Consider the following 12169-nt stretch of genomic DNA (forward strand, 5'->3'; position numbering starts at 1 on the left):
TTCAAGATCAAGAGGGCAAAGTCCACTCCCGCCAGGAGCAGGGATTCGTCCCTTAAAGCAGGACTTATGCCCTTAAATGAAGGAGACTTGCACCGCTTCAACAGAATACCTTCAGTTCCTTGAGGATTGTTTAAGGCTGAAGAGGCGTTCTTGGGACTCTCGCACTCTGCTGGAGTTTAAGAAGGAGCTGCCCAAGACAGAAGGAAGATCGTTATGTTGGAATGTGATAATGTGCTGTTTGTGTCACTACTGGTTCTCCTTCATACCCCTCTCAGGAGTATAGCCTGCCCTCGGCCTACGTTACCACAAAAGGGGAAGAGGGTATATCCTTTAACTGTTCTTGTTTTACATGTATGATTGCATTATGTTTCACTTCGTAGAAGTGCGAGTGCTGATCGAGCCATTTTGTCCTTTCTCACTCTTGTACTCCTATGAGGATGAATCCAATTCATCACAGGGTGACCTTAACCTTCCCATGGATACCAATTGGGGCACATCCAAGGGGCTTTATTGGGGGGCGACCCCGCCCCTCGGGTGATCTGATAAGCAATTGGAAGACCGCAGCCTAATAGATGCCTGGCGTCATGCACAACCTTCCACGAAAAATAACACCTTTTTCTCATACATGCATTGGGCGTACTCGAGAATAGATTACTTTTGGGTAGACAGTGCCTTGGTCTCAAGCGTGGTGGAAGTCTAAATTGGTACTAAAGAATTATCAAATCATGCTCCTGTACTTATGACCCTCGATTTCCATTTGTGCGGTCCCAGACCGAGGCAATGGAAGCTCAACCAGGTCTTATTGAAAGATTCAATTGTGCGTAGTGAGGTAGGGAGTGCCATACGTGACTTCTTCCTGAACCATCACAGAGAGCAGATGCCCAAGCCGATTAGGTGGGATGCATTTAAGCCACTTTTACAGGGGATACTTATTTCCAAAGCTGCTGCGCTCAACAAGTTAAGAAGAGAACAGGCTCAGTCACTGACCTGGGGCATTGAGAAGAAAGAGCAGGAATTTTGGAGAACAGGGCCCTACAGGCCCGTAGGAGTCAGGTCAACATTTTAGGAACCTCCGGGGGCAAATTAGCTCTGATTCAAACGAAACAAAAATACTTAGGGAAGGCAATAAAGATAGTAAAAATCTGTCCTGAAAGCTGAAACAAAAACATAGGTCAGGACAAATTGTGGGGATTCAAGCGGGACATGGTCTACTCGCAAAAAGAGATATTAGGGAAATTTGACAAACACTATAAAAACCTCTATACCACTGAACGTCCAGAACCCTCACAAATATGTGTATTTCTGGATGAGTGTCCTTTTTCTCACCTTACAAGTGAGCAACAAGAGCTTCTCAATGGAGAGGTCAAAAAGGAGGAAATCCTCATGGCGTTTTCTCGTTGAAGGGGGTAAGACTCCATGTTCAGATAGGTTCTGCGCTACTTATTTTTAACTATTTCTCAATTGCCTGGTGAATCCCCTGCATAGTCTGCGCAATATGATGCTTTCACAGGGAGTGCCATCAGGAACTATGGGCAATGCCAAGATTACTGTGATTCCAAGCCAGGGAAATACCCCACCTAACGCACCTCCTATCGTGCAATTGCAGTCCTGAATGTGGATATAAAAATATACACCAAGATACTGGTGTGCAGGTTGGATAAGGTACTTCCCCACTTGGTGTGGGCTAAACAAGCGGGCTGTGTGAGTGGGAGGCAGGGCTCTGGTAACGTCAGGACGATTATCGGCCACACCAACATTGCCCATAGGAGGCATATCCCATCCATGTTGTTGGGCCTCAACAAAAAGGCGTTTGATTGCGTTGAATGGCCATTCCTTAGGGGGGTGCTCAATAGATTCAACCATGGGGGGGACTTTATTATTTTCCTTATACTCTCCACCCAAGTGGAAGGTGGCAGATAAGAGATTTCTGTCTATGGAATTTGATCTGTCCAGGGTCACTAGGCAGGAGGGCCCCCTCTTGCCATCACTGTTCGACCTGGCGGTTGAACCCCTGGTGGCTGGGATAAGATCTGTCGACGGGATCAAAGGAATTCCATAACATGATGAAGTCCATAAAATCATGACATTATTCTAACTCTCATAACCGCAGAGGCCTCGGTCCGCACTCATTTGCAACTCCTCAAGATGTTTAGGGAATTATCTGACTTCAAGACGAGATACAAAATGAATCTCGGTAAAAGTGAAGCTCTGAATGTTAATATGGACGAAAGATCACTTGGACCAATACAACATTCTGCCCCCTTCCGTTGAGCTGCCGATTCTTTGAAATATCTGGGGGTTCGCCGGATGCCTCAAAACACTGATCCGTACCAGGCAAACTACACAGAGCTGTTCAAAGAGATCAGGACTCATCTGAGGTCGTGGGCAGACAGACGTTATCTTGGTTTGGTGAGATGAATTCACTTAAAATGAATATCCTTCTGCGGTTGCTATATAACTTCCAGGCCATACCAATATCTATCCCCCATTGGGACAACCTTAGATTTCAGCGGTACCTCTTGTTATTCATTTTGCAAAATAGGAGGGCATGGGTAGCTAGTTCAACCCTTTATAAAAGCTGACAGAGGGGGTCTGGCTCTCCAAAATGTTCATAAATACTTCCTAGCAGCAAAGCTGGGAGCTATCCATGATTGGGTCAACCCCCTCACACCTAAAGCATGGCGCCATCTGGAGGAGGACGTGAGAGGCAGGCCCCTGAGGTATATGCCGTGGCTCTCGAAAGAGTGTAAGCCTCTAAGTATGTATGAGTTTCCATCCTCCGGGCCACTCTGCTGGCTTGGGGTAGTGCAGCCAGACTGGACTTCTCATCCTTCCTTTCTCTTTGCACCCCTATCCATTTTAATTTAGGCTTTCATCAGTGTATGATGGAGTTAGGTTCGCAAAATGGAGCTAAGGGGGGTGCGAGTACCTGGCCCACCTTTTTGACAAAGATCGCATTATGTCATTTGAATACTGTAAAGAGACCTTTGGTGTGGGCGAGAAGGAGGGCTTTCAATATTGGCAGCTGAGGCACTGGGTATGGAAACCCTATAACGGAAAAGCAGCCACTAAGGCACTTACTGAATTTGAGACAATTGTATTCTCCCCCGAGGAGACTCTGTGTATTGTTTTACACCTGTACAGCTGTCTACCGGACAAACATAACAAGGACATCCCCTTGTAAGTCCACACCTGGCATAAAGAATTGGGCTGAGGACTGAAGGAGTGAGGTGGCTGGAGGTCTGGTAGGGGCTGCATACCTCCACCTCTAGTGTACAATATGCAGAGAAAGGCATAGGTTCCGAATGAGAGGCTATCTATAATCACATAGAGTGAAACATATGGGTCAAGGTGGTGGAAATGGCCTATTCCCTAAACTCCAACGGTATTGGATGGGGGTGGTATATGCAATTAGCGGCATGACCAAGGAAACCACCCTGATCTGCCTCTTGGGTGTCTTCGGGGGACAAGAATTGCTTAAGTTTAAGGCAGATATATCAATTCTGCGAGCCATGCTCCTTGCCCACTTCCACTTCTCTAAGATCAACATTAATGTTGGCCTACATGGCACCATCTTGGTCCAAGGCCCTCATGCCAACCTCCTCCTCTTTGATAGATGCCTCCCACGCCTTATTAAGTTTCTTTCCTCTCCTGCTGTTCCTTCTTTCCCGCCTCTGGCTTCCTTGCCTCCTTCCTCTGTCACCTCTCTGGAGCCTTCATCCACCTCCTTGGCTACCTTGCCTTCTTCCTCTGCCACCTCTCTGGCATCTTCATCCTCCTTGGCTACCTTGCCCTCTCCTCCTTCCTCTTTTGCCCACCCTCTGGCTCTTTCTACACTTCCGCAGGGAGTACCTCTGGCCTGTACTCCTCCCCGGAAGTCTTTCAAGGGTGGCAACCTTCTGCACATTGCCACTCTCAACTCTCGCTCAGCAGTTAAACACTCCTCTGACATCTGCTGTCTCCTGGAAGAATTTGACCTTGATGTTCTCAGTCTCACCGAGACATGGTTCACGGCCAGATCTGTCAGAAGTTTCGACACTCTTCTCCCTGATGGCTACAATATCCTCTCAGTGCAGACCCCACGTCCCGGTGGGGGTGTAGCCTTGTTCTTTCCTGAGTGGCTCCCTGCCTCTATCATTCCTATGCAGGCCTACTCCTCTTTCGAATGCCTGGTCTGCACAGGCTCTCTCTCTCTCCTGGCCGCTCTCTCACTGTGGCTACTACCTACCGGCCACCTGGTCAGGAAACCTCCTTCCTCTCTGAGTGGGCTATATCCTCCTGCCTCCTGGGCTCGACTACTCAACTCCTCCTCCTCCCTAGACCTCAACATCCACCTGGATGCTTCCTGTTCCTCCTCTGGAGTCTTTTGCAACCTCTGCGACTCTCTTTCTCTCTCTAGTCTTCCTTCTGGCCTGACTCACTCTGCAGGGCACAGCCCAGATATTCTGATCTCTTCAGACCTCCCCCTCTCTATCCCTCTCACCACTCCTCTCTCCTGGAGTGACCACTTTCTCCTCTCCTCTCATCTTTCTCTCTCTACCCCTCAGGCTGAGCCAACCCCTACACTGCCGCTCACTTTTTCGGTCATCTGACCTATGTAGCATGTGTCAGCTGAGGCTTTCGCCACCACTTTTTCTCCTCCTCCTGCCCCTCTGGCTAACTCACATCCTGACACAGCCATTTCCAACCTCTATTATTCTATCTCTGACACTCTTGATGTACTCTCCCCTGTCATGATGATCCGCATGAAGCCGAAAGCCAAGTGCAACTCTTGGTATGACTCAGACCTGGTCACCGTTAAATGCAAGTGTAAGGTGACTGAGAGGAAATGGCTGGCATCTTGTGCATCCTCCGACAAACTGGCCTGCCACCTGCTCCAAAGGCAGTACTGACTCTTTGTCCACATGAAGAAGAGACCCGGCATCCAAGCCGGCGTCTCTGCGGCATCTAACAACTCGGACGGACTCTTTAAAATCTGCAAGGAGCTGGACAATCCTGCTGCGGTCTCTAACTCTCCTGTCCCTTCCCAGGCCCTCTGCACAGCCTAGGAATCACTTTTTATCTCTACAACCCAGGACATCCTGTCCACCCTCTCTTCATCTCCTCCTTCTTCCTCTACTATCTCCTCTGCCTCGGGCCTCCCTGCGGCTACCTCTCCTCCTTCCTTTCCTTTGTTCACAGCTGACAGGGTTTCTACACAGGTCTATGAAAGACTCATCAAAACAGGTTCTTCCCTGTTCATCCAAAACCCTCAAGGACCACATTGACACCTTCGCTCTAGCCTTGGCCGACTTTTGCAACCACTGTTTCACCACTGGAACCTTTCCTTTCCTCATGAGGCACTCTCTTGTACACCCTCTTCTTAAGAAACCCTCAGCCGATCAATCCTGTCCAGCTATCTACCGTCCAATTTCCATTACTCCTTTCCTGGGCAAACTTTTGGAAAAGCTAGCCATTTCCCAGCTTAATCTTCTCTCTGAATCTGTTGGTTGTCTCCATGACCATCAGTCTGGCTTCAGAGCAGCCAGAAGTACGGAAACCACTCTCCTGAACATCCATGAAGATCTGCTCTCGAACCTTGATGCTAACCACCCATCTGTTCTCATCCTACTCGATCGCTCTTCTGCTTTTGACATGGTCAACCATGCCTTCCTGCTCAACTGGCTCTGTGATAACCTGGGTAAGCCGGATGGTCCCCAGCAGGCCCATAGGACTGGGGGTCTCCAAACAGCCCTTTAAGATGAGCAGCAACACCCTCGAGATAGATGGGGATGCAGATTTGTACTCTTGCACCAAATAACTATGACAACTCAATAGTTTGGCAAAGGTAGTCTGTTTAATGACAAATACAAAAAACGGGGAGTTCAATGAACATCAGCCACCACTCGATCTTCCTTCTCGCTTAAACTCCAATTAATCTCAGAAAAAACACAGTATTAATAGTAAAAACTCATCATCATTGGCAGGCAATCTTAAAAACTTAACATGCGACTTGATTGGTTCTAGGAAGGTAACTTTAACATAGGTACTAGATCTGTATATGGTAACGGGGAGAGGGGATTCGATAATCAATGTCAGGTGTGGCAACTAAGCCCTTCCTTCAAAATGGCCACTGTAAACATCACTAAAAGTACGACGTCTCATTGGTTTTACTAACTATAGGACCCTAGATTACATGGTCCACTATGATTGGGTTGGCATCAACCCCACTCATACTTTTTCACTTGCGCTTAGCAGCATGCAGAATAGCCAGCCAGGTGCAGGGAGTTAGTCTGCACCCCAGCGTCTCTCTAATTATGTTACAATCAATCATCACCTCGGTGGTCATGTGTCAATTATTTCTTTGTAGTTTGGCCTCGAGTCTGAGAAAATTAAGGAGTTTTGGTATGGCAAGGGTCCATGCATAGGTGTCAAAGTCTCATCCTTTCCTGCCTGGCTTGTCACGTGATTCAGACACTGTGAAAGCAGCCTTTTCTTCATGCAATTTCATGTATTTGATTTAATTCTGCCAGTCTTCTACCATCTGTTGCTTATCTTGACCTTTCTGAACAGGATACTCAGTTCTTTTTCTCTTTAATTGTATCCACTGTTGGTCTATTCCAGCTGATACAACCTTGGCTTCTTGGCATGGTTACCTTCAGGTGGGTTTCTCTCCATCTTAATTCTCGATTTGTTTGCTGCAGCACTCTCCTCTTGAGACCTTTACTAACCGCTGTTCAATTCTGCTCATGTGCGTAGTGGATTTATACTCATCTATAAAGTGCTTCTTGAGGTATATATTGTAAACGTTGGCACTTGGCGCAATCTAATTACTACTAAGCATAAGCAAGCTTCACGATTTCTTGGCTTCTTGTGGTTACTTTGCATATGTACACGTTTGAACTTGACTGAATAGCTTCATCTTGTTTGTGGCATAAGTTTCTTTATTTCGGGTTCAAGATGTCACTTATCCATGGTATTTCGTGTTCTTGTCATTAGTCTCAGGTCAGTCCGATTTCCCATGATGTCACCATTCATCTTCCTTTAGTATCTTTTTGGCTTCTTCGGGTATCACATTCTGACAACCATCATTTTGTCTCGCTTGTAGATATGGTTTTCTCAATGGGTACCTTACTGTCCAGGTTTTCTTAGATGGCGGTACTTCAGTAGGTGTTGTTATTCTGATAGGCAGTGGGCAGAGTCCAACTGCGGCTCTCTGTTGATTTATCTGTTCTTCATACGTCACATATTTTGGCGTGAACGTTCCTGGCACTTCAAAGTGGGGGGCTGGAGTGCAGTTGATACTTGCCACTTCCCCTTCATGGGTATCACTGATCAGGCCCTGGCCTGGCTGACCTCTTTCCTCTATGACCGACCCTCCCAGGTCCAACTTGGGTCCTTCCTCTCCTCTATCTCACTCTCTACCTGTGATGTTCCCCAGGGGTCTAATCTTTCTCCGTGGCTGTTCAACCAATACTTGACACCTCTCGCCCATCACACTGCTGCTCTCCGCTCCAACTTTCAGTGCTATGCGGATGACACTCAGCTCGCTTTCAGGCTCCCCTCAGCTTCCTCGTCTTCCTCTCTCATCCCGGGCTGCTTTTCTGCAATCCAGGAGTGGTGTGCCGCTAATGATCGCTGCCTTAATGCCAGTAAGACATAGATCCTCCTCATTGGCACACCTGCACCTTCCTTTCCTGTCACTCTCTGGCCGCCAACCCTGGGCCCTCTTCCTGCTCTCACCTGTGAGGCTAAGAACCTCTGGGTCATCTTTGACTCCACACTCTCCTTCTCTCCTCACATCTCTGACATCTCTAATAAGTCAAACTCCCAGCTGCACCTCCTCAGAGGTATTCTTCCTTTCCTCACCTCCCCCCAGAAGCTCAGTGTCTCCAGAGCTCTGGTTCTCTGTAGACTGGACTACTGCAACAGCCTCTTTATAAATCTATCTGCCTCTACTCTTCGTCCTCTCCAACTCATCCAGAATAGAACAGCAAGACTTGTCCTTGGCCTGAAGCCCAGAGATCGTATCTCTCCAGCCCTGAAATCTCTCCATTGGCTCCCAGTGGCAGCAAGGATCAAGTTCAAGACCCTCTGCATTGTCCACAAGGCTTTCTGGGGCCTGGGGCCGCAATACTTCCAACTCTCTCTCCGGAAATATCTTACTACTCGAGCCCTTCGCTCCTCCACCTCCAGCTCCTTGATGGTCAGTAGCTTCTCCAAGCAATGAGTTGGTGGCAGATCTCTTTCTTCGGCTGGCGCCTACCTTTGGAACAGCCTTCCTGCCTCTCTGAAACTTGAGCAGAACAATCTTCAGTTCCGGAAGCACCTCAAGATCTTCCCCTTTGCTTCTGCCTTCTCTCTTCCTCTTCCCTGCTGATCTCCTGTCTGATACTGCACTGGTCACCTGACTACCCTCTGAACTCGGGCCCAGGTCCCTGCCCGCCCAGTTGCACACTTGCACTGCCTCCTGGCATCCCCTGAACTTGTGGTCTCTATCAGTAACCCTACAGTCCTCTTTCCAGCACTTATTAGACACCTATTTTCTGCACTTTTAACACCTGCACTTGCCACCGGTTGGCTGCACTACTTGTTGCTTTGATTCCATGTCCTGCACTTGCCCATCCTTCCTCCCCCACCCCGACACTTCTCCCCTCCCGGCTCCCTTGCACTTGTGCAATCTCAATGTCACTAGGCCTAGTAAGATCGCTGTTTTTTGTTTTCCCTCTGTCTCCCCTCCCTTGCCTCGTCGCGCCTTGAGACACTTGTGTATAGATGCATTACAAAGGCCATATGATATCATATCATTGTGGCTAAAGCTTCAATTGCAGTGAAGTGAAAAGTACAGATCCCCCATTGTTTCAAGATGGCTGTGGATCGCGCCTGTGGGCGTCACCGATAAATGAGCAGGTTTTCCACTTTGCGCCAGAAACTGCCCCAATGTGAGATGGAACTGGGTTCTGATCCACGCTTGGGCCAGTTATAAGGATTATACCTGTCCTTGTAGACTGAGGGCGCTTGGTCTTCTGGGATGTTCTTAGGACCCCCCTCCGGCTCAGTGGTTGAAGGGATTCGATCTAAGGAGAGTCCCCCACTCCCACAGTGCTCCGGGTGCTCGCGCTCTGTGGGGTACTGCAGTGTTTCGTTCACTTGGGCTACTAGGATAGCACGTTACTATGGGGTTCCACTGATGAGATAGCTATGCACATAAAAGCCGCTCTTTGACTGTGTTTCATGTTGTCTTTTTATTTTGTTGTTATAACCGGTGTATTTTTGTTAATACCACTTATTGTATAAGGATGTCAGCAATGGAATAAGCAAAGTTGTGAATTGATGAGTGATGCTAATAAAAAGTCTTAAATACAAAACAGCCAAAACTAAAAAGAAAGCATGATGGAATGGTATTGTTCATAGAGGGCGTGGAATGGTATAGGGGATTTGATGAATTAGCACAATGTTTAGTTTGTGACACGATGGGACCGAGGGTGGGGAGTTGCTCCCCTTGAACCCGCTTTCATTAAATGGAACAGTTTTTCAACATGATTGGTACACTGGGCTGTCGACTTTGGTATGGTCTTCCAATCTTTATTCGAAACAGTACTTCTGAAGAAGCACTTTTCTTTGTATTTTTTTTAATTCCCTGAATCATAAGGTGGATGGAAGACTGCTGGGAACTGTTTTTGAATCATAAAATGGATGGAAGACTGCTGGGCTCTGTTTTGGGAATCATAAGATGGATGGAAGACTTCGGGGCACTGTTTTGGGAATCATAAAGTGGATGGAAGACTGCTGGGCTCTGTTTTGGGAATCATAAGATGGATGGAAGACTGTGGGGCACTGTTTTGGGAATCATAAAGTGAATGGAAGACTGTTGGGCACTGTTTTGGGAATCATAAATGGATGGAAGACTGCTGAGCACTGTTTTGGGAATCTTAAGATGGATGGAAGACTGCGGGGCACTGTTTTGGGAATCATAAGGTGGATGGAAGACTGCTGGGCACTGTTTTGGGAATCATAAGATGGATGGAAGAATGCAGGGCACTGTTTTGGGAATCATAAAGTGGATGGAAAAGGGCTTAGCCCTGTTTTGGGAATCATAAGATGGATGGAAGACTGTGGCCACTGTTTTGTTAATCATAAAGTGGATGGAAGACTGCTGCGCACTGTTTTGGGAATCATAAGATGGATGAAAGACTGCTAGGCACTGTTTTGGGAATCATAAGATGAATGGATGGTAGCAGGCTGAGCACTGGTTTGGGAATCATAAAGTGAATGGAAGTCTGCTGGGCACTGTTTTGGGAATCATAAGATGAATGGAAGACTGCAGGGCACTGTTTTGGGAATTAGAAGATGAAAGGATGGTAGCCGGCCGAGCACTGTTTTGGGAATCATAAAGTGGATGGAAGACAGCTGTGCACTGTTTTGGGAATCATAAGATGGATGGAAGACTGTGGGGCACTGTTTTGGGAATCATAAAGTGAATGGAAGACTGTTGCGCACTGTTTTAGGAATCGTAAGATGAATGGAAGACTGCTGGTCACTGTTTTGGGAATCATAGATGAATGGATGGTAGCCGGCTGAGCACTGTTTTGGGAATCATATAGTGAATGGAAGACTGTGGGGCACTGTTTAGGGAATCTTAAGATGAATGGATGGAAGACTGCTGGGCACTGTTTTGGGAATCATAAGATGAAAGGATGGTAGCCAGCTGAGCACTGTTTTGGGAATCATATAGTGGATGGAAGACTGCAGGGCACTGTTTAGGGAATCATAAGATGAATAGATGGAAGACTGCTGGGCACTGTTTTGGGAATCATAAGGTGGATGGAAGACTGCTGGGTTACTGTTTTGGGAATCATAAGATGGATGGAAGACTGCAGGGCACTGTTTTGGGAATCATAAGATGAATGGATGGAAGACTGCTGGGCACTGTTTTGGGAATCATAAGATGAATGGATGGTAGCCGCTGAGCACTGTTTTGGGAATCATAAAGTGGATGGAAGACTGCTGGGCTCTGTTTTGGGAATCATAAGATGGATGGAAGACTGCGGGGCACTGTTTTGGGAATCATAAAGTGGATGGAAGACTGCTGGGCTCTGTTTTGGGAATCATAACATGGATGGAAGACTGCGGGGCACTGTTTTGGGAATCATAAAGTGGATGGAATCTGCTGGGCACTGTTTTTGGAATCATAAATGAATGGAAGACTTCTGAGCAGTGTTTTGGGAATCTTAAGATGGATGGAAGACTGTGGGGCACTGTTTTGGGAATCATAAAGTGAATGGAAGACTGTTGCGCACTGTTTTAGGAATCGTAAGATGAATGGAAGACTGCTGGTCACTGTTTTGGGAATCATAGATGAATGGATGGTAGCCGGCTGAGCACTGTTTTGGGAATCATATAGTGAATGGAAGACTGTGGGGCACTGTTTAGGGAATCTTAAGATGAATGGATGGAAGACTGCTGGGCACTGTTTTGGGAATCATAAGATGAAAGGATGGTAGCCAGCTGAGCACTGTTTTGGGAATCATATAGTGGATGGAAGACTGCAGGGCACTGTTTAGGGAATCATAAGATGAATAGATGGAAGACTGCTGGGCACTGTTTTGGGAATCATAAGGTGGATGGAAGACTGCTGGGTTACTGTTTTGGGAATCATAAGATGGATGGAAGACTGCAGGGCACTGTTTTGGGAATCATAAGATGAATGGATGGAAGACTGCTGGGCACTGTTTTGGGAATCATAAGATGAATGGATGGTAGCCGCTGAGCACTGTTTTGGGAATCATAAAGTGGATGGAAGACTGCTGGGCTCTGTTTTGGGAATCATAAGATGGATGGAAGACTGCGGGGCACTGTTTTGGGAATCATAAAGTGGATGGAAGACTGCTGGGCTCTGTTTTGGGAATCATAACATGGATGGAAGACTGCGGGGCACTGTTTTGGGAATCATAAAGTGGATGGAATCTGCTGGGCACTGTTTTTGGAATCATAAATGAATGGAAGACTTCTGAGCAGTGTTTTGGGAATCTTAAGATGGATGGAAGACTGCGGGGCACTGTTTTGGGAATCATAAGGTGGATTTAAGACTGCTGGGCACTGTTTTGGCAATCATAAGATGGATGGAAGACTGCAGGGCACTGTTTTGGGAATCATAAGATGAATGGATGGTAGCCGGCTGAGCACTGGT

At 47.2% G+C, this 12169-nt stretch overlaps 1 protein-coding gene across 2 annotated transcripts in view; it reads right to left on the reverse strand.

The window, feature by feature from the left end:
• Positions 1–12169, reverse strand: part of LOC138566951 (cornifelin homolog) — a 95186-nt gene that overhangs the window by 9152 nt on the left and 73865 nt on the right. The window lies entirely within an intron of this gene.

The sequence above is a fragment of the Ambystoma mexicanum genome, chromosome 1p, assembly GCF_040938575.1.
Source record: "Ambystoma mexicanum isolate Mex_15411 chromosome 1p, UKY_AmexF1_1, whole genome shotgun sequence".
Lineage (NCBI taxonomy): Eukaryota > Metazoa > Chordata > Amphibia > Caudata > Ambystomatidae > Ambystoma > Ambystoma mexicanum.